This window comes from Mastigoproctus giganteus, chromosome 1 (genome assembly GCF_048544385.1).
Source record: "Mastigoproctus giganteus isolate SK-2022 chromosome 1, ASM4854438v1, whole genome shotgun sequence".
NCBI classification, from domain to species: Eukaryota; Metazoa; Arthropoda; class Arachnida; order Uropygi; family Thelyphonidae; genus Mastigoproctus; species Mastigoproctus giganteus.
This window is the reverse complement of record NC_143575.1, coordinates 106132608-106157215: the sequence shown is the minus strand read 5'-3', so window position 1 is coordinate 106157215 and position 24608 is coordinate 106132608.

Sequence of the window (24608 nt, the reverse complement as noted above, 5' to 3'; positions counted from 1 at the left end):
CTCATTTGACCAAATAATGTTCTTTAAGAGGTCCTGCCAGGCGTTCAAACATTATTTCAGCAAACTTCATCCTTTAATCACAATCAACTAGATAAAGCTCCTGCACGTTTCCCTGGTTACCACTTTAGTCCTGTTTTCAAAGTGTTCTAACAGAAGGCAGCCCAGCTTCACGCCCACAAACGCTAATAGATTTCTCAGGGTTTTGTGAAAAGTCATCTTGCACCATAGTAATGTTCTCATCCGACACAGAAATGGATGGTGTTCCACTCCACTGTGCTTTCTATCCCCCACAGATCCTGTTGTCATTCGTTTTTGGTGGTAATGCTAGAGTGCGAGTGTCCACAGCTGTCTGAAATATTTTAGATTTTACATTATTTAAATTTTATATTGTAAACAATATTATTTCCAATTTTTATTAAGTACAATTCTTGTTCTGCTAATATTATAATGAGTTTTATTAACTCCTGTTAAGAGTTAATAAAACACTCGTTTTCCAGCCACATCTGGCGGCCAAAACTGTAATTGTACTTGTGCGCACAGTTTTGCAATAACAAAGTTTTCAATTGAAACGTTCAAGTATTTTTACCTTTCTGTAATATCAAAAGAAAATCTATTTAAATACTAACTTTGGCCGCGTGTTTTATTGCACGCGAAAATTATTTTTTTTTTTTTTGTTTTAACTCACGGTATTTAACTTATTTTAATGCAGTATTTAATTATAACTCATACAAACCGAAAGATTCACCATCGTTATTATATACAGTGATGCAGTCATGCAGCCTGTATAATATGCTTTCTGTCTTTACGATACAAAGAAAACATAAATGATACATAAATGCATTAATCTTTTTCTTTTCCTGTTTGTTGGCTGTCTTAAACTCCGAAATTTTAAACATTAATCCTCTTTAAACACAGTTTTTGAAATAATAAAGGCCATATAGTCTTGTTCTTAAATAAATCTTTAAGAGATACTCTGAACTGAATTTTAATGTTGTTGTTGTAGGTGGTTTTACTTCTTGGAGTTCTCGTCATCACCACGTTTAATAATCTCACTTAATCACACAAGCGTGAAACATTCATATCACTTCATTTGCTGCTTTTTGGAACATGGGTTTATCATCGTGAGATTTGAATCGCAAATTTGGCAAACGCTGCAGGGGTATTCTGAGATTATGTAAAACCTAATGGAGGAAATTATTTTCATTTCAATGTAGGGATCAGCGATTGTTCGGGAGATGTTAATACAAGCAAGTCTTTTGTAGCATTTCACTTTGCATAGCGATGTTCGTTAATGCAGAATCTTAGTCTTACAAAGTTTCAAAACAGGTTTTTTTTTCGCGGATCTGTAAACTCTTAAATATTTGCACTTCAGTTTCATACTATGGACGAAACGAAAGTGAATATTGGAGAATATTATGCAAAGTGATATTAATAACTGCACACTTGTAGCTGGTTTTATAAATTCAGTTTAATCAAATGTGCTAACGATGATTCCAGTTTTATATGGAACAAACATCTATGCGCTGTTTTCAAACACCAACGGTCCATTAGCTTGTCACATGTTACTATTGCATGCGATAATGAATGCATATTTTTGCCTATTAAGTGCCTCGTTTAATTTTTGATAGAATTTAATATTTTAAACGAAGAATTAAACGAAATATTCTTCGTTCCTTAATTGGTACAGCTTGCATGATTCAATTCATGGACTTAATAAAATCACACGATTTTTTATTATTTTTATTTATTTATTTATTTATTTTTTTTTTTTTTTTTTGCCTCTCGCCTTCGGTATTTTTGAAAGCTCAAACCAATCTACAAATTCTTGGCCTCCTTGACAAAGCTTTTTACATAAATAATTTGAAAATTCTGGTTTTTCTAGCTGCTAATGCCAAGTGGTCAAACCTGAGGGTACAGTAGTAAAAGCGTTTGAGTTACCGTGGTTAAAACTTATTTCACCGCTAATACGGCGATGTTCCTGCATTCTCTCTGTCTTGTGACCTCCTCTGATCCTATGTGTTCGCCCTGGAGTATAAACAGAAAATTTATTTTTTTCATAATAATGTTTTCCAACATCATTGAAAGTGGATGATTTTTTGAAGGTTTTCCAATGGCATGAAAGGAGAGGGAATGAATGAAACGTGTGAAGAAAAGGTTCTTTGATGGGGTTCGAGATATTGAGTCACTTTGATGGTGTGGGAAAAACTTTTAGAAATACTAGCTAATGATGAAACTTCCAACCAAATAATATAATATAATATAATATATATCGACAAAATTCAATTGCAGTTAAACTGGGAACAGAACTATCAAAGTGGAAACCAATAAATCGTAAGGTCGCCCACTACCTCCCAGCATATACATCAATATCATTGCCAGACACTGGAGAATAACAATCCAAGTAGTATTAAATTACAGAATGTTAATCATCTTGATACTTTACTGTATGCTGACGACCAAGTGCTTCTGGCCAATAACGAAGACGAGTTACAATGCTCAATACACCATCTAAATCTTACCGCAAAATAAATTAACATAGAAATAACCGCATAAACAAAAATAATGGCTTTTCAAGGAAAGGAACCCGTCCGAAGCAAAATTTGAATTGGTAATATAATTCTTGAACAAGTAAATGCCTTAAATATCTTGCCAGCTTGACTTATGAAAAAGAAAATGATATAAGTAACAAAATTAAACGCTATAACAGAGCACTTAGAATAATCAAAGTTCCAGCAAAAGTGCAAAGACATGTCAGAATAAAACCAGGAAAGGTGTGGGTATCTTCATATGCTAGGTCAATACATATATGGCCAACCTTTTTTTAAAATTTTTTTTTTATATTCAGAAGGTTTATTTATAGTTTGTAAAGAGATGCAGATATTAAATTCTTAATAAAAGTATGAATACGAAGAATTACGAATAATATATATTATTAGGTTAATAGGTATATTGCTATTGCAAACGTTGCTGTCAGTAACCAACTTGTTTAGTTATTAGGTTGACTACGATCAACTAACTTTTTTTTTAATCTTAGCTCTTACGGAGGTACAGAAGTTGCAAAACCAATTCCAGTACAATTTACGGAAACGTTCCGAGTTTTTATTTATAAAAGAAATCCGTTCAATATGTGCTGCATCGACTTCAATTACTGCATGTAAACACGAGAAGAAACGTACTGTTATGTTACCATCAGGTTTGTGGCAATATTCCTTACGAAAGTGGCTCTTTCAATTTGCAAGTTCTCAATGGTTCGTAGATGTCATTTTCCAGTCCTTTTGAAGGTTTTTTTTTTGCTTTTCTGAAGCTTAATCCTAACTGTTGTGAGACACGAGAAATTCATTTTCAAGACTTCCTTCATTATCGCGTGTTTACATATTCCCCTTCTTAGAAATTCGTCTACATCTAGCAGAAACACCTTTCTGAATATTCAAAATGAATGTCTTAATAATGTTTCAAAATAGGAATTTTTCTTACCTTTAAATTCGTTTTGATATTTTATTTGACCTGAATAACAATTTCAGAGTTAAGATCAACAATAAACACTCTTTGTGCTGATGCGTTTAAGAGCACTGTCAGAAATTAAGAGCATAAACAGTGAAATGTACATTTATATCTATTCACGAGGACAAATAAAGGTGATTCTGAATAGTCTAAAAAACCTCCAGTCCAGTTTTAGATACTTATTAGAACTTCAGTTCTGATAAACTACGATAATCGTCATTGGCAGTCAAGTGGCCAAATGGTTGGAATCGATTGCTGTCCGCGCTGTAGGAACTTTAGTAGACTATTTGCACACAGTGACGGAATAATGAGGACACGGTTACACGTTTCTTCTTCCTTTTACTCCCCTTCTTTTTTCTATTTCTCCCGGTGTCATCCTGCACGCAGGGAAATCGACCATAGAATAATTAGTTCACAGACACGATGCATGACACCACGTGATATATTTCTTGGCGTTTATTTAAAAAAATCCAATCCCTAAAAAAGAAATGGAAAACTGTAATATTTACGACCAATTCCTTAAATGCTGATTTCTAGTCTTCTTCTCTTACTATGCTGGAGCAAGCAAGAGAAGAAAAAGTTCATATCTGGATTTACATTTCTCCGTAAATTTTTCTGCCCAACGAATGGCCAATGATTCCGTGGGCCATTCAATAATGGCCAACGATTCATTGAAAGGGCCTCTGGAGTCAGGAACTCTGTAATTCATCTGTAATGCTTCTAAATAACACTGACTCGAGTCAGTGTTATTTAGTAGCATTACGAATGGCCAACGAATCGCATTCTTCAAAAGAATTTGCAAAATTTTATTCTGTCTTCACAGAAATCATTCCTAGACGAGTCCAGACTAAGCAAATGTCCATGTCAGTGTACTAGTTAACGTTCTACCAGGAGCTGTTATATCCGTTGACTCTAACGCGGAGGAGATTCCAAGTTACTTCCACATATGATTATAAGACTTTCTTATAAAAAATCCATCTGCACAAGATCTTCCTTCCCTAAATCCATTTTGTTCTCCTTTATCACTTTAGCTCATTGGTTTGTTTGTGTTTCTGTGATTTTATTAGCCACTACTAAGGAGACTTATTTCTCTGTAATTTTTCGTCTTTGCGATTGCCTTTTTTGTATATTGGAATTACTATGGCTTTCTGCCAAGATTCTCGTGGAGCGTCATCGTGCCGTATTCGGTTCAGGAGGTTCGTAAGCCTTAATTTTAAAGTATCGTCAGCATATTTGAACAATTGTATGTTGATACCAGCTTCTTCTGGTGAATTTTTGTTCTAAAACTTGTTGATACTTCATTTAATTCCTGTATGGAAATTTCTTCTTCTAGATTTTTTTTTTTTTTTTTTGGCCTTTCAAATTGTTTCGTTCTATGAGTCCAAAGGTTCTGATAGTATTGCAGCCATGTAGATTGATTTATCACATTAATGCGGAGGAGATTCGCCTCTCCTGATTTAAGTTATATAAGCTTTTATAAGTAACCGGGTTTAGTATTGTTAGATCTCTCTCTCTCTCTAATTTTGAGACAAAGCTATTCTCTCTCTCTTCCATTTCTTGACTTCTCTTTTGGCTATACCTTTCTCCTGTTGTCGCTTTTATCATCAGATGATTTTGTTGGCAAGATAAAATCGTTTTTCTTAAAAGCGTTTCTTTTATTTTCTATAATTGTTGAAATTTTTTCATCCCACTGTCGTAGACCTCTTCTGCTGCATCATCTTTTCTTAATGCCCAAACTTTCAGATGCTGCCTTTTCAAAGTTTCGCAAATGTGTGTCCATTCTTCTTCGATAGATTCACTAGTTTGTATATCTTGTGTCAAATTTTTAACTCTCTGTTGGGAAAGCCATCTGATACTAAGGTCATGCAAGAGGCTCACTTTGAAACACTCTTTATTTTTTGTTTTTATTCGTTTTTTCTCTGTTTCTTTTAAAATATCTTCGGAAATATTTGATCGATTGCTGTGATCGTAGCAGCAAACAGTGTGGTAACTCACTAAAATTTATTTGACACCTCAACAATGACCTTAGCTGAGCCGTGAGTGTGCGCAGAATGACTCCTACGCGCATCGCTTCAGTCAGTGTCAGTAAGATGGCCGTGCAACAGAAAGAGCAGTGTACGCTGAATTTAAATCTATCATAACAGTGCAACGTCACAACAAACTGTGCTTTCTGTTGCACGGCCATCTTACTGACACTGACTGCGGAGGTCCGCGTAGGAGTCATTCTGCACACACTCACGGTGCGACCAAGGTGCAGCGAGTTGAGGTGTCGAATAAAACTTAGTGAGTCACTACACTTTCGATTATCCTGTATATAATCTATTATTGACTTGCTGCCTCATGCCGACCAAGTGTATTTGTGGCAGTCCTTGTGTGAGAAGGATCTGTAGGATTCTGTAGGTTGCAAAATCAATTAGGTCTCCCATTACCACAAGGAATCCTGATTGGTTTACTTTGATCATTATTTCTTGTAAAGAAGAGTAGAAACTATCACTACTTTCTTTCTCTCCTTCCACCGGTGCATATATCCCAATGATAGTCGGGTGTAATAATAGTAATAGCCATATAGTGCAAGAAAGCCACAGGCTTTTTCTGTAATAGATAAGAAAATTCAAATTACAGTATTTGCTTTTGTCCTCACATAGGTAACTATCTAGTTGACCTTTGAGCCTCACATAGGCAACTATCCAGCTGACCTTTGAATTTCTTGAAACTGTCGTCCTCAACTACCTGTGAAGGCACCTGTTCCAGCAATCAACGACTCACTGGCTAAAAGAAAATCAAATTTAGTCAAAACCAATTCCTCTGTAATTTGAATTTATGGCCCCTAGTTCTGTACTTCTCTATAACAGTGAAAATTCGGCTTTCTTTCATTTTACTAACGCCTCTCAGAGCCTTATAAACCTCAATCAGTTTAACTCTGAGGTGCCTGGTTGCTAAACTCTGTAGCCCACGTATACGGCTTTCTGATATGGTCGCATTTTTGCCGATCTCGCCATGCGAGTTGCCCATCTTTGGACCCTTTCAAGAAGTCCAATGTATTTTTTCAGATGAGGTCTCCATACTTTAACACAGTATTCCAAATGTGGTCTTACAATTGCCTTATACAGTGGGACTTTGACCTCCATATCTCTGCAGGATAGTGTTCAATAAATCATCCATAGGCTTTCCATGGGCTTTCTTAGTTGCCTGTTTACACTGCTCATAAAACTTCATATCTGCCCATATTATAACCCCCAGATCCCTTTCTTCCTCTACCGTTTTCAATTCAACCCCAGCAAGTGTATAATTTATTTTGGGGTTGCTATTCTCCAAGTGTAAGACCTTGCATTTTGCTGCATTAAAACATAGCTGCCACTTTTATGACCATCCTTGCAGCCTGTTCAAGTTATTCCGAAAGAGCGCTGCTTGGTATTGATCATTAACTCCTCTACAAATCTTTACGTCGTCTGCAAATTTTGAGCTCAAACCTTCTATCCCATTGTCGATGCCGTTTATGAAAATCAGAAACAACAGTGGTCCATGAACCGATCCTTGGAGACTTCACTTCTGACTTCACACCAATCTGAAGAATATCCATTAATCACAACTCTCTGCCTTCTGCCCTGCAGCCACCTAGCAACCCATTTTAGATTTTTTCTTATAATCCCAACGTGTTCCAGCTTATACAATAACCGTTCATGAGCAACTAAGTGAAATGCCTTGCTAAAATCCAAATAAGCTATGTCGAAATTATTCTCTAAATCCTGCTCGTGAGTAATTGTGACAAAAGCTTATTAATAGTGACAAATGGGCCTGGAGTACTGGGGTCCATAGTTTAACAGATATTTATTTAAAGTATACCCAGTATAAAATAAAATAAAATAAAATATTTCCAGAAGCTTTCGGAACTCGTGTCCCTTTCTCAACTGACAGAATTTTTGAATACATTACAAGCAAAGTGTGGCACGTTACTCATTCGTCATTGTTGTAGCACGGACGTGTGCTGCCTTGCGCCAGTGATCATCCATCAATAAAACGGTTGTCTCCAGGATTGGATGTATACGCATGCCTTTCTGGCGATTTAATGCCTTAGGGTTGTTCATTATGTTTAGTGACTCTAGCCATAGGCGGTGGCGAAAGTGTCGCGCGTGGTCCACTATCTCAAAGTCGCGCTTGGGGTCAAGATCGTGGTTGGTAGCCCAAAAATGTTCTGCAAGCGCGGACTGGTCAGTTTCGGCAAGCCGGATTGCTCTGTCGTGTTCCGTGAGGCGATCCTGGAGACGTCTCGATGTCTCACCTACGTAGCAACTGTTACAGGCCCTACAGGTGATACGGTACACTACATTGCTGCGTAAGACAGGTGTGACAGGGGTCTTCACACTGGAGACAAGTGAACGTAGGTTCCTACCTGGTAATTGTACACATTTTATGTTGTAACTTCTCAGGATCTTCGAGATACGTCCTGACACTCCTGGATAGTACGGAATGGCACTGCTATGGGTGCCCCTGTCAGTTCCGTAGTAGCTAACATCGCCATGGAAGATCTGGAGAAGCAGATACACCAGAACCCACCTACACCTATTACAACGTGGTGTAGATATGTCGACGATATTTTTACCATAATACCACGTGGTTCTGAAACGGTACTACTAGAATACCTCAACTCTCTATCCAATTTCATCAAGTTTACCGTAGAATCAGAGGTGGACGGTTCGCTCCCGTTTCTGGACGTGCTAGTGCATCGCGTAGGCCCACATCTAGAGACCTCAGTATACCGCAAACCCATGTGGTGCGGTCAATTCACCAACTACGGGTCCGGCCACGCTCCAAGCCATCTCAATATCACTGCCCGCACCCTGTTCTCCAGGGCCTGGAGCCATTCCAGCACCGACACAATTAGACGTAACGAGATCTCCCGTGTGAAGGCGGACTTAACCAGATGCGGTTATCCATCTCATGTACTAAACAGATGCTTGTTACAGGCACAAGAACTTACTTCCAACCCAAGACCTCCGAAGCAAGTCGGCATATCATCCGCCTACATTCCGTACTATCCAGGAGTGTCAGGACGTATCTCGAAGATCCTGAGAAGTTACAACATAAAATGTGTACAATTACCAGGTAGGAACCTACGTTCACTTGTCTCCAGTGTGAAGACCCCTGTCACACCTGTCTTACGCAGCAATGTAGTGTACCGTATCACCTGTAGGGCCTGTAACAGTTGCTACGTAGGTGAGACATCGAGACGTCTCCAGGATCGCCTCACGGAACACGACAGAGCAATCCGGCTTGCCGAAACTGACCAGTCCGCGCTTGCAGAACATTTTTGGGCTACCAACCACGATCTTGACCCCAAGCGCGACTTTGAGATAGTGGACCACGCGCGACACTTTCGCCACCGCCTATGGCTAGAGTCACTAAACATAATGAACAACCCTAAGGCATTAAATCGCCAGAAAGGCATGCGTATACATCCAATCCTGGAGACAACCGTTTTATTGATGGATGATCACTGGCGCAAGGCAGCACACGTCCGTGCTACAACAATGACGAATGAGTAACGTGCCACACTTTGCTTGTAATGTATTCAAAAATTCTGTCAGTTGAGAAAGGGACACGAGTTCCGAAAGCTTCTGGAAATATTTTATTTTATTTTATTTTATACTGGGTATACTTTAAATAAATATCTGTTAAAGCTTATTAAGTTAGTTAAACATGATTTTCCCTTAACAAAACCACGTTGTGTGTTATCCAGAATGCCATATCTATGTAAATGTCCCTAGATTGCACTCTTAATCATTGCTTCTAAGATTTTCCCTGCCAGTGAAGTCAGACTAACCAGCCTGTAGTTACTGACTTCACTCTTAGAATCACCTTTATGTATTGGGGATACGTTGAGTGGAATTCTCCAATCCAAAGGAATCTCTCTCGAGTCCAAAGATGCCCTCATAATTAACTTCCGTGGTTCCGTGGTTCCAAGATTCGCCATGAGCCTTACTTGCCTTTATGCTCAAACGTTTTTCTAATAGTGTCATCTGTAATTTCGAAATCACTAATTTCAAATGACTCGGCCTCACTTGCATAGCCTCTTCTCAGCATGAAGGGTCTTTGGTCAGTAAAGACCCTTCTTTGTCCAAGATTTTCCCACACCCAGTGCCAAAGGGTCCGATTTGATTCGCTTTTTTCTTCGTTGTATTCACATACATGAAAATCCCTTGTCCCCATTCTTTGCCTCTCTTAGCCAACGCTTTCTCATACGCAGCCTTGTCCTCTCTAACCTTATTTGTGGTACTATTGCTGTTTTAGGCTTCAGTATTGTTCATCGCTCTGTAACTGTCCCATGCTATCTTTTTCTGCTCTGTTTGACTGGCCAGCTCCGCATTCATCCATTTCAGCATCCTCCTCCTGCAATATTTTCTTAATGGTATGTTTTTTTTTTGTTTTTTTTTAAAGGTATTCCATAATTCAAGTGTATTCGCCATGACTCTGCAATCCACCGAATTAACAGAGGCCATATAGCGCCTTAAACTCAAAGTTCCCCCCTTCTGAAATTAAACCCGTGTAATTTAATTGTATATTCTGATTTGCCCTACTTTTTCGTTCCAAAAAATATAAATAAACAAACGTTATAAATAAATAAACATTAAACGACAAAAAATAAATTATAAACAATAAATAAATATTAAACAATGATTATTTTTAACTGCTCCAGCGAATTATGTCTATAGAAGTGTATGTTCCCTAGACGCTTTACATGTTGTGTAGATTGAAAAACCTGAAATAACTCATGGGGTTCAGCTAATCACAGCCTCGATTGAACAGATCTTTAGACATTCCTCCAGTCGTAGACGGGAATTAAACCCAAACCACTCCAAACTAGGGACAAGTGGTTAAACCACTATATTGTCATGATGGGCGAAACCATATGGGCGAAACCAAAAAGGGATCGATTTATACGGTGAATATACGATTAAGCATGAATTTAGAGGTCGAATATATACGCCAAAACATACGGTAAATACTGTAGGATCACATGGATTACTATGGTTGCCTTTCTGTTTTTATTTTAATGCATTTTGTACGTATTGACTAACCATTGATTTTCCTGTGAATAGAAGTATACACATACTTCTGTGAATAGAAGTATACTGTACACAGTGAATAGAAGTATAATGGTCATATGATGGTAGAGTTCGGATATTAGCTAGATTTTTTAATGAAATTATTATTGTGAATTTAGCGAAATTTTCACTTTTCAAATTTATGATTCTTAATCGCTAGCACTTGTCACTGGATTTGAGAATTCCTGCAATTTTTTTGGTTGAGGCAGTCCAACGAGATTAGAATCCTTTCAGGAATTCTTAAATCCAATATGCAGCGTATTCTAACTACTATTGACATCCAACTGCTATTGTACAAATCTTCATTGCTTTTATACAATATACAGAAAAAAATAGTTACAATATTCAAGTATGCTTCTGCAGGCGATTACCTTGTAATACTCTCTGTGGATTTGTATTTGTTAAACATGCCAACAAGAAATCTACGACCGATTAGATCCTGTATGAATAAAAATTAAGTTGAATAGTGTGGGTTGATTAGTTGAATGACAAGAACATATGACTCTAACAACGTGAGTAAAAACATTTCATTAAGGAACCGGAATTTAACGAAGAAAATAATCTTTAAAAAAAGACATAAATTGGATTTATTTCAACTACGATATTACCAAGGCTCAAGGATTAGAAAAACCAGAATAGAGAGAAGTCGAAGTGATTTCAGAGCTCAAGTTATGTCAAGAAAAGTCGAAAAATTTCAAGCGAAATAAAAAGAAAAAAGCGCTGTGAGCGAAGGATGGAGTTAGGAACTGCCGAAAATAGCATAAAGCATCTACCTTTTGTAGATAATGGTTCTAAATTTCCGATAAGTGCATTACGAATGGGTCAACGCAATGTTGCGGAAATCAGCGGCATAAAACCAAAAAAAAAACCAGGATTTCAAAAAAAAGTCATCGACCTGCCATGTATTTCTCAAAGACGTGACTCTTTATAAGATCACTGTATTTCTTCTTATGTACTTTAAAATATAAACTCATATTGGTATTCAAAATTAAATAAATGCCTAAATGTAATATCCTTTAAACAACACGAGGCAAAATTTATTACTTATTGTGATAAAAGGTAAAAACATTCAAAATAAATTGTTATTTTAATGCTATCTTTAGCAGTGTAATATTTATATTAAAACCTATACATTTAATACCACGTTGTAATTAATAAATGCTAGCTGAACGTCCGCTTCGATACAATTTAGTTTTAAGTAAACGGCTCCCATCTCTGTCCGTGTTCAACACAAATTCTGTTTTGATGCAATGAATATTTCAATTTCTCTCAACTTAAACAAAGATTCATATAAGTTTTTGTTCGTAAACAATTAATATATGGCCTCAGCATTTTTAAAAAGAAAAGATATCTAAATTAATTTGAATTTCAAATTACCCTATTAACTTCTGTTGTTTAAGATCATTGTAAACAATGATCTTGAACAACAGAAGTCATAAATCACTTATGGAGACCCTTGTATTGATATCTACTTGAATTAAACAACGTACTTGCTTACACTGAGCCTACAATAAATGCTTTAAGTGTATGATTTTTCAATGTACGTGTAGTTATCCACAAAGTAGCAGCATCCCTTTGTCATCAAATTATGACAGTGCAGTCACCCCTAACCGCTATGCAAGCTTCACCTGTGCCCTTTTCATATATTAATAAATGTTTCTGGTTCTGTGTTCCTTGTTCTCGCCAAATCGGAACACTTAGAGATGCGCTGGAGGGGAGAGGAAATCGAGAGTCGTCAGCAAACAGTTATTGACCTCCAGTGATGCCGAATCCACTTAATGTTGTCTCTCTGCAACAGTCTCTTGCGCCAAGGAAGGGGTTAGAGGAACGCATTCCATGGATCGTTGGATAGAAAGACCCGTTTACGCGCAATCTCTTGCTTAACTCTGAAGAGTGGATCACGATTTCTTAGGTTTCTTTGGCTGCACTGATGCTTAGTTGAGAGAGAATTGCTCTTGAATTGGGGTTAAATGCTTTCGATGTCTAGAACGTCTGTGAAAGCATACCAATCTTTCTTTTCGTTTTCCATTTCAAATCGTCAGCTAAATTTCTCCACTGGGACGTGCTCAAGTACAATGCATTCTTTCACTATCTGTCTAATATTCATGAGTTGTGTGGCTAGAAGAAGAAAAAGAAGAAGAAGAAGAAGAAGTAGAGGGAGTTAAAGAAGGAAAGAGTGGTGTCTTGTATATAGAAATGGAAATCGAAAACATTTACATAACGTTTTGAACTGCAAGGTGGTAATTATGTGAATCCACAGCAGTCCACTGTCATCAACATATGATATACAGTAGTAGACTACATTATAACAGAAATCTGTTTATAAAGTGAAATATTTTTATCCGAAAGTGTGCGCTCATATATGTAAAAATTATTAATTAGAAGATCCTTGTGTTATTTCTGTCAACATATGGACACATCTGTATTGCGTCAAACAACACCTGCCTTTTATCGCATAATCAGCTGCTGATAGACATTAGGCATTTTACAACCATACGCAATTATTAGTCGTAACCCTTTTTTCCAATGGAAGAGAACACTACTAACTGAGAAGATCTTGATGCGGAATGCTTAACATGTAAAGTTTCTTTATGCACAAATGTAGTCAACTATGTATAATAAAACGTTTTCTACAGAGTTTGCCTTTGAATGCGTTTAAACTTACACCCAGTTTTCGGTGTTCTGTAATCGTATATAATTTATTTTTTGAATTTACAATTGAACTAAATTTATTAATGCGTATTAAATTGTCAATCTTCCTGTGTATGAATTCTAAAGTAACCTCGTATTATTTCATTGAGTATTACAACAATTTAATTCGTGTAGGAAAATTAACCAAGTGTCTGAACAGTTCGCTAGGAAATGAGACAAATTCTCTCAATATTTTTAAATTTTGGTTTAAATTAAAATATCTGGTTAGCGAAGGTAGCTTTACATTAATGAAAATAATTAGAAAGAACAAATAAGTTAATTCATTGCAAAACTCCGAAGTAATTAAAGAATATGTTAGCTGAGTCTCTTCCGACTCGGAATTCTTCTGTTTTCAGTTGCAAATTCTGATAATTAAAATGAAATACGGTAACCCTCGTATAACACGGTAGTTCGGTTCCTATAAAATGTCGTTTGTGCGAAACCGTGTTATATGACACTAAGAAAAAAGTACAAAAAGGGAGGTTACGTTCCAAAAGCTAAGAAAAATACACTATTTCGTTAACAAAACTAACAAAAATACACCATTCTAGATTTCATGTATCTTCTGCCCTCTTTAAAAAATCAGTAATCTGGTTTTTTTCTTTTGCTTGATAAATCTTTGTGAATTTCATCGCATGGAACTAAGCATTTTTGAAGCTCCCTTTTGAACTTTGGGCTCCTTTCATTCAAGAATCTGCATTAAAAAAATAAGATTCTAATTGCTCGGCTAACTTTAGGCCTTCCCGTATACTTTTTTTAGTGTAAAATTTGGAAGTTTAGAATTTTCATGTGCTCTATCATCCTCTGAATTGATTTTGTGTTACCTCTGATGCCATTTCCATTGCGTGTGTTCTGTAGTCGATTTTCTGTTTTGCTGGACGAAAAACCCGAGTTTCTGGGAGAAAAAAACCATGCTGCCCGAGCCCGACTAACTCAGCCACCTTTTGAAAAAGATCCATAAAAATTCCTCCCGTCATCGACTGGATTCGAACTCAGATCTTTTCCACCCGGTGTGGGAAGTTGTTGTTGTTATTTGGTTTTTAGGAGCATTAGCAACTAAGGCCCTATTGCTCCTGGGATATGCGGTGGTCATTCCCTGACCTTTCCGCATCCTCCGTATTTGGTGGTCACGGGCTCGAACCCCGGTCTAATCAAGAAGCGTGTGCTACGCACTGCTGCTCCTGCCCACTTGGCTACGGAGGCGCCTGGTGTGGGAAGGAGGGCGATTCTATCAACTGTGGTACCCACGAGAGCTTCAGTAGTCATATCATCAAAACCGTCCCGTCCCACTGACGTAGCAAGTTCTACTATCGCACCGATTCCGTTTTCTGCCGGTTCGACCATATTTCCTGAATGAACTGACTCTGACCATACATTTTTCCACACGCATTTAATGTTGACGGTTTTACTTCTTTCAGCGATAAAGCTATGAGTCTGGTACAGTCCTCAATTGAGAAATGTTTCCCTGCCTCCATTACTTCAATAGATTCGGAATCAATTTTTTTTCAAAATCCGTTGCAACGATTTTCTGATGTAATGAGATTTAAAGGTGGATATAATGGCTGAATGAAAGAAGTTGTATTAACCCAGTACAACTGTGATGGTAGGAACATGACTTCAACGTTTGGATAACTTAAATCTTTTGGATGGTCTGGTGTGCTATCCAAAACTTTGAAATCTATATTTTAACACAAGTTCGACAAGCACGAGTTCAATAGCACAGAACGGGGATTTCCCAACAAAATAAAATACAGGGATTTCGCAATATATATTTGACTAGCGAGTCAACAGCGGAGATTCATAAAGAGTGGAAATTTTGAAAAATTACATCCAACATAGCAGTGTTTACCCCGCACAAAAGCTCAAAAATACCCTGTTATGCGAGGTTTACTGAAATTCTCTAACCGTGTTGTATGAGTACCGTGTTATACAGGGGTTGCCTGTACTCGTATATTTTGTTCATATATTTTTCCTCGGTCGTGTTCTGGTGAACATTTACAGTTCGAGCATTTCATGGGCACTGTACAACCCTAGCCTTCTACAAGTAGAAAATGGACGAAATCACACTGAACAAAGTGAAATTAAAACTTTTCTTTTTTTAAAAATATCTGCATCCCCCTTCTCTCCAAAATGGGAAAATACATGTATGTGGATAAATACCAAGAGTTCTACAACAAGATATTCACCAAGACATTCATGGTATCTGTTGTTATTTGAGGAATTTTTCATTTATTTATCTTTTTCGCATCGACTACTATGATCACAATTCGCTGGTTGTGCTTTCTTTTTTTATGTGTTTTATTATTATTGTTGCTCTTATACTATTTCTCCCTGATTGGGGGATTCCACTCCGTCATTATTATTATTATTATTAAATTCTGTTTATTGCTCTGCTCCAGAACCGTACCCTGGACAGCAATAAGCTAGGGGGGTGATTATTAAATTCGAAGGTTGAGGCAGGGACATGTGTCCGGGGTTACAAAGAGCCACATGTGTGCTTAACCTGAAAGGAACAGTATTTACAGAATTCTTTAATTACATACTTGAAAATTGTGAAATGCCATAGTATCCCAAACTAAGCAAGATAATATTTGATCAAATGTTCTGGACAAAAACGTGAAGTATATGTACAAAAAGGTATTTTCTTGGTTGAGGCAGTCCATATTTTCCTTCTAGTGGTGTTACTGTGAGTCATAACGGTAATTTATATATGTGTCCATTAGCTTCTGGCGTGTGTAGGTGCATTGCTGGCAGAATTTATCCAGGTCGATGGTTAGACTCTTTATCAAATCAACCGTGTTTCCTGGGAACATGCAGCTCAGGCCTTTGAGGTTGGTGAAACTGATACTCAGCGGGAGCCTTGTGTCCACTTGACTTCTTCCGGCAATTCGAGGGGGGGGGGGGGTTTATTAGGTCACTGATATCAGTGGCGTCAAGTCGTCTTGTGATTAGTGTGGCCAGTGCAATAAGGTTAGCTGTCACAATTCGTTGTTTCCATGGTGTGGCTTCGAGATTGATGGAGAGTTGCCAGTCCGCCATTGAGCCATTTCAGGAGCCAGTATTCCAGGTTGAGGAACTTGTTGAAGTGTGTTGTAGGGGCCGATGACCAAATAGTTGCTGCATGAAGAGGAATGGGGTAGAGACATCGAAGGACATATTTCTTGACGAATTCAGCATTGTGTAACCCCGTTAGTTTCTGGCGTATTGCCCACATAGCAGAATACATTTTTGTTTTCGTATTCAGGAGGTGTGCCTGGAATGTCAGACCCTCATCCCATGCTAATCCCAGATCCTTGTGCGTTTTATCTTTTTTAATGAGTGATCCATTAATGGTAACGTTGATATTATTGTGTGACCTCTTCCAGGTGAATGATATTTGGGCTGTCTTTGCTTGGTTAATCCGTAAACCAGTCGAGGCCATAAATTGTTCAAGTTGATGGATGTTTTTATTTGTCTGCAGAGTAGTGGTAGGAACTTGCTTTTTATTAGAAGATGGCGCCTCCGTAGCCAGGTGGGAAGGAGCAGCAGTGCGTAGCACACGCTTCTTGATTAGACCGGGGTTCGAGCCCGTCACCACCAAATACGGAGGATGCGGAAAGGTCGAGGAATGACCACCGCACATTCCGGAGCAATATGGCCTTAGTTGCTAATGCTCCTAAAAAAAAAAAAAAAAACAAACAAAACCAAATATTAGAAGATGTAATGTAAAATTTCAGGTTTTCAGCGTATTTCTGGAAATTAGTTTGGGATGCCAAGAAAGGCTCTAGTACTGTGGCAAATAGGGTTTATGATAGGACTCCCCTCTTGTGGGATATCCCTGTTAGTAGTGCACGTTGTCCGGAAGCTACGATGTGAGATGATGAGATGTCTCTGCTCCAGGATTGATTTAATTATGCTGGGCGTATTTCCTGTAATGTTGAAGTAATGCTGGAGAATGGTGATTAGAGCTGTTATATATATTTTATCATAGGCCGCTTTAATATAAAAAAAATAACATGTCTATGTAACTGCGTGTTCACTGATGATCTGCATATTTCTCGAGACGAAAAATCCAAAACAACTCATAGGGAGTCGGGCCCTGTTGCGATTATGTCCTGATTTCTTAGAGTTTGTTTTTTCCAGTCTTTTGGCCCGTGAAGTTGATCATGTGGCGCCAGGATATCGTGTTCGTAAACTACAAGTGTTCTACGGTCGGTTTGTTTTATCTATGAAAAATCAGAAGTTCGAAGAGTAAAAGTCACGAAATCTTCCTTTAAGGCCAAACTACATGACGGACGGAAAGCCATTAAATTTAGGTTCCTCCCGACATGAAGTGCAGTATTTCTAAATTGAAGCGGGTGGAGGCGTATTTAACCTTTTTCACAAGTAATGAGATAGCAGCAACGCTATACACTTCTTTACCCTCAAGGGCATCAACTACTGAAATGTCTATTCCACTCATTTCTGCTCATTTTTAATTCTATTAATTTACAAATGAATGTTTCATGTTCCATTTACTTCCTCCCTGTCATATAAATATCTTGGTAGCATACGAACTATCAAAATAACATTTTTATATATAGGTATACTATAACGAACGTATTATTTGATTGCAGGTACATTTACAGGTGTTATAGCAAATAACGTGCAGCTATTTACTTTAGCATCTGTGTAGAGCCATATTTAGCTAGCGCTTTACACACCTCACCTGCTTTGATAACATAATTAGACACTATAAAAACACTGGTTGGTATAAGGCGCGGTATGTTAAAGAAGCATCGCCAAGAACAGGCCAAAATGTCCCTTCGGTAGACATGACAGAGATAAACGACAGACTTACACTAATATGCAGGTTTTAACACGAACGCGGAAGTGAATCACAAGCGATGTTTTTATCTTTCTTAAAATAGTTTCCAGACGTCGCTTCCATCTAGTGGCCTTTACATCCATCACTGAAATCCTCGATGTTATGTCTGCACCATTTCGTGGCCAAAACAAGCCCCTTCCGTATTCCAAATAATGGTAACGTAGTTTCCTTTGGACAACCGACTTTCCCTCGGCTTACGTCGCTTTATCTGGACACGGTTTGTTTAACCTAAGAACCGTCATTCATCTTCCATTCTGTTTCAACAAAACTGTGCCACGCCACTCTCTTTATTTTCGGCCTGTGTCTGTTCCTGTTTTAATTTTTTCTTTATAACACTTTAAGAAAACATTTCACACTATACACGTGTAATTTTGATACGCCATGTCAGGATTACCATGGCAGAATTTTGTATCAAAGTCGCGCTTAAAAAGATTTCCGAGGATTTTTCTGAAGTTAGTATTTCTTGGAGTCTGTAGTATTCTTTTTGTACTATGGCGTTTTTGAAGGATGTTTAAGAATTCCGAATGAATAAAATCCATTTATGTCTATTCACTGTAAAATCCACTTAAAACTAAAGACTTTTTAACTCAAAAGTGTAATGTTCGTAAACATCTAAACATCTGTTACACGGAGGCATTGAACAAAAAGAAAATGATAGAAAACGCATGTCTGTTAAATTTCGGTGACTTTTATTGTGCAAAAGCCTTCAATACTTTTAAAATTTTTCAATACTTGATGGATTGCTTGGAAAAAAACTTAACCAGCGAGTTTTGAATGCGTTGGTATACTTCTTTTGTTGTTATTTGTTAAAGAACAATATTCTCTCAGTTGTTCGTTGTGTACTACAGGGGGGTGTAAAAAGTAATGGAAACACCTGTTATGAAAATAGTAGTTTTTGCAATGGCTGTATGATGTATTTATGAACATGCAGTGATGATTTTTTTTTTTGTGTTTCTTGCAGGTTTTGAAGAATTGCAGGTTTCTTGAAGAATGGTACTGTGAAAGAAAGTCGATAAAAGCTTGAGTTTATTTAGAGGTGATATAGGTACATGAAGAAAATAGAGGTACATGAAGAAAATGATTGACCTGTACGAATTCCAAAATGGTCAAATTGTTGGTGCACAGTTAGTAGGGGCATCGATTACTAAAACTACTGATTTGTTTAATGTATCCAGCATTCACCGAGTATAGAAAAAAAATTAGGACGAATTGTGGCATTAAAATCGAAGCTTACTGAAAGAGACCTTCGGACACCTAAAAAAGCCCGAAAACACAAAACTGCTGCCTTAAAAATAATTGCAGAACTTAATGTGAGGCTAACCAATCCAGTTTCTAGCGAAACAGTTCGGCAAGAGCTTTAATAGAGCTGAAATTTATAGTAGAACCGCTATTGACAAGCCATTTATTACTGGTGGGTAATGCTAAAAAGAGGATGCAATGTTGTAAGGAGCAGAAAAGCTGGACACTTAATGATTGGAAGCATGTCCCATTTTCAGGCGAATCGGCATTCACACTTTTTGTTCAACTTTAAGTTACGTTTGGCGAATGCCAAAGGAAGCGCATCATCCTGACTCTTGTGCCAACTGTCAAACATGAACAATGGCTTGGGTAGAATATCTTGGTGTTCTTTAGGTCCTATAATCACTCTGAACGGGCGAATTACTGCCACTGATTACCTTGATATTCTGAGTGACCAGGTTCATCCCATAGTACGAACCTTGTTTCCTACAAACTTTGCCGGCGCCTCAGTAGCCAGGTGGGCAGGAGCACCAGGGCGTAGCACACGCTTCTTGATAAGACCGGGGTTCGAGCCCGTGCCCACCAAATACGGAGGATGCGGAAAGGTCAGGGAATGACCACCGCATATCCCCGGAGCAATATGGCCTTAGTTGCTAATGCTCCTAAAAACCAAATAACAACAACAAACGTTGCCATGTTTCAAGATGACAATGCTCCAATACACACAGCCAGATGTATCTTGGTCTGAGGATTATGAAGCCGAGATAAGTATCTCCTGTGGCCTGTACGATCACTAGAGTTAAACGTTATTGAGTTACTTTGGGCATATTTGAGAAGCAAAATTTCCTCCACCGTTATCACTCAAGGAGCTTATACAAGCTCCTTGAGTGATAATGGTGGTTGTCAGCTGTTTTGTGCTGAAGAATGGTCCAATATTCTTCTTAATACAGTTAAATATTTATTTGAATCTATTCCACGTAGAATACAAGCAAAGCAAGGGTGGCTCAACGCCATATTAGTGCATACATATAACTCTTATCATAGGTGTTGCCATTATTTTGTCCACTCCTTGTATGTGGTTTGCAGAGAATGGCAATATTTTACCACCATCACTTCCACATCTCAAAACAATCTCTCAGCTTCCAACTGCAGCTGCCTAAAAGGCAGAATTATGCACAGAAATGCAAATGCATTTTAGGGAGTCATATGTGGTAAATGTGGTTTGATATTTAAAATAAATTCTTGCTAAATACAGATATTCATGACAGAATTCACGATAAAAGCTGGGCTTACTATTACATTTAAAATTTAAGAAAACCAGGACATTTATGCGTCCAAAAAATTTTTGGGACGCTTGAATGTCCCTCCATACATCTCGCTCTTTGTCATGCTTAGTAACATTGTCAGAAATTGTATTTTGAAGGTGTTTTCAGTAAGTCGTTACATTCAACCTTCTTCAGTTGATTCAAAGTAAGTTCATTCAGATTGTCTTCAGTTGATTAAAAGTGAGTCATTTCACAAATGTTTGTGTGGTGAGTCAACAGTAGATCGTAGCACGATTTCACATTGGTCTAAAAGATCAGACCAGTATTGAAGACAAGCAGGTAGACCGAGATCAACTGTTCAATGAATTTTAACTGAGGTGTTACACAAGCGAAAGGTCGCGCCCGATGAGTCCACATTTGCTGTTATATGAACAACGAGCAAGGCTTAAAGAAATGGCCATGCACTTGCTCGCGCTTTACCGAAACGAAGGTAAAGTGCTTTAAAAGGCATTGATGTAATTTATGAGACATGGACACGCAACTTTGAACCTGAACTGAAGTCGCAATCGGCTCTGTGGAGGCATCCGACTTCGCCAAGCTGGAGATTACTATGAAACCTTTCTTCGTCAGAAATTATAGTCGAAAATTTGTCAGAAGTGGCCACAGACATTGAAAGCTGGTGTGCTCGTACTACATGACCACGCAAGGCCTCATATCACACATTCTGTGCAGCTTGTTTTCAAGGATTACAAGTGAAAAGCACTACCTTATCCCCCATAGTCGTGAAATGAGTCCTTGCGATTACGATCTTTGTCCCAAGCTCAAGTAATCGTTACGTGGACAAAGATTTCTGTCTTTAAAAGCGTTGAGTGCAGCCGTGACCGAACGCATCAGATAGCTTAACATCAACAGAAGTTAAACAGCATTCGAAAATTACCCTAATGTTCGTTCTGCAGCAATTCATAAATTTGTGTCGGCGTTCGACCACGTGCAGTTTCGATTTTGATAAAAGATCTGAAACTGTAATCTGACCTGAAGTAACATCCATTTTTAAAAGCCTCCTCTACGCAAACATTCAGTGCAGAAACTCTGTTTCAAGCACACAAACGTTGAGGTTCAACTTCTACTTATTATCCTGGTAAATGTCAGTCGCGCAGGTGTATGGAGTGAGGAGCACGTGCGCAATATGCATTACTTTTTGGATAACCCTCGTATATCCTACCTTTGAGCGCCCAGAATAATAACCGAATAAAAGTAGAGAAAAGTTTGTATTACATTTTGTTTTTTCTCTTACTTTCCCTTTTTGCTGCCTTCCCTCGATTAACCTTTTACTCTATCTTTCTGTGTAGCCTACTTGTAATGGTTGTCAGCGGTTTTGTGCAGTATAACATTAGTCTCCTGCAGTTGAGTGTCAATTTAAGTAATTTCCCTTTTGTAAATCGGCAATTCGAAATGTTATCGATTTAGCGATTACGTTATTTTAAACAATAAACTTTATGGAAAAATTCTTAACACAAAATCGTTAAGATTAAATACTGTATTTTCATAAAACAGGCGCTTAATATTTAAATACGCTCATTCAAAAGCAAAACAGCTTCCAAGTAACTGAAGTTAATTCTTTGTAGTTAAGTAATTTGAATCTATTTTAGTGCTCCATAACTTAATAGGTTCGTTATTTTTAAAATGATAAATTTCCCTGCTTTTGAATTTCTCGGACTTTAGTAGAATATTAATTTCGAAATGCTTTTGCGATTCTGCATGTGTATAATGGGGTTCTTTCTTTGCAAATGTTAACGAGCACTTTTAATTAATAATCAGCGTGTAGAGGAAGCTAAAATCCCCTCGACGAATTTCATTTATACGACGTTGGGCTCTTTGTTTTATACTGCACGAGAGACTAATTGCAAAATCGCGGTAGCGCATGATCGTCGTCTTTCAAGCCATTTGAAAAAGGCCTGGGTTTGAATCCGTCTCGACGGAAACGGCTTTTATGGACATTTTTCATACCATTGCCAAGTTAGTCGGTCTTGTCCAATGATTGTTTGAATTTAAATCTGGGAGACTCAGGTTTTTCATCCAGAAAAACGGGCGAACCGATCAAACACATCGAAATAAAAAAAAATAAAATACACAAGCAATCTCGAATTGTTTAATTTTTAGTTGCTCATACTTATGCCAAAAGAGAGCTTTGAAACCAATTTTCCTGACCTTTGCCTCATCCTTAGGAAAATCAAGATCGTTCTGGATAGTCGTGTGAAACATCAGTGACGTGGACAAAGATTTCTGTCTTTAAAAGCGTTGAGTACAGCCGCATCATTATCAACAACTGAGATTTGTTGATAATGATGACAAAAGCTAAGAAATTGTCTTCTTTTCAAAGTAAACGGCAAGTTACTTTCAATGGGAGCTAAGTCAATTCTCGGGACTATATTTTACATTACAGTTTCTGTCTATAAAGTATGTTAAAATATCCTTTCTTCAGGTATGGTCATCTTATACAAAATGGTTGACAGCGACCATTTTACTCTGAATAACATCAGTTTAAAACCTAAATATAATTGGAATAAACAATTGCAAACGACGTATAGCAGCAACCATAATTTTCAAACTTGAATCAGCTGCATATGTGGGTCCTTTTCCTTGGTAAATACGTCACTGACGTTCCCGAAAACCTGCATCAAACATACTCTTTGAGAAAATCCGTACTTACGAGCATGGTCTTTCTTAAAATAAACTACAAATGAACATTTCGTTACGAATATGGCAAAGATAGGATAAATCCTTATTTTTCTCTTAAAAATCTCAATATTTTCAATTAATCTCTGTCATTTTCAGAGTTGAACTTTCACAAAATCTATTCTAAAATCATTTCTTAAGCAGCTAATACTTATCGTTATGTTAAACCACGTACATGATGTATGTGTAATATTGCGTACATTATAGTACTTGATATGGTTTAACCTTTGTAACATTTTTAACATTTGTATAAGCTACTCAATGAGTTAGCCTTAGCTTATTTTATAGCCGTTGACTTCACCATTACACATACGGTCAGTGATAGAGAGACCAAATAAATTATTAATACAGTACGAGTATAAGCTCCACGATTAATCAGTCCTTTTATTGTAAATTTACAAATTACGTTTAGTGTTCGCATTTAAAGAAATTTCCCTTAAAGGGGTGTACAGTGCCGAAAATATAGATCTAATAGCAATGTATTGGATTATACAGTACTAATAGTAACTCCTGTATAGCATCTTATGTACATACAGTCATTAATACAATAATTCATACATTAAACGTTAAATATTGGACATTTCGTTTCTTGTTAACTTCTTTCTCTCTAAGGAGTTAAGTTGGGAGAAGATGGTCGAGCCCAGTAATCTGAGAGATTTGGCCACATCGCCTTGCGAATCTAGTTGTTTTGCGCGTTCTCTGATGCTGAGAACACTTTTTCCTCAAACCTTACACCACTTTCAGCTTCCAGCTGAAATTCTTGGTTCACTGTTGTCCTAGAGGAACCAGTTCTTTGTGGATGTCGCAAAATATAAATCTTTATCGTTTTGACTTAGAACTTAACTATGTAATATTTTTTCTTCGCTCTTATCGATCGAAAACAAACAAACAAACAATACAGTAATAAAAACACATCTGGCGTTTTCCATTGCCCACCCTGGGGTTTCGTTCCTGGACCATAGCGGAAATCCCAGAATTCAAATTCTGCCTCAGTTTTGTTCAACAAAGTGTGACCTGCCGAGGGAATAAACTTAAAATCACCTTAATTTTTCTTAGCTGCCGTGCCTGTAAATTCAACTGACCTATATCATTCTGATTGACAATCGTCGGTCAGAACTGACCAACTTTCTTCCATTTACCCTATTTTCATCTCTTTTGTAAGTTTATAGACATTTCGAGCGCATGTCATCCATCATATCACTGGCATATAAGGGCCACGTGAGGCCT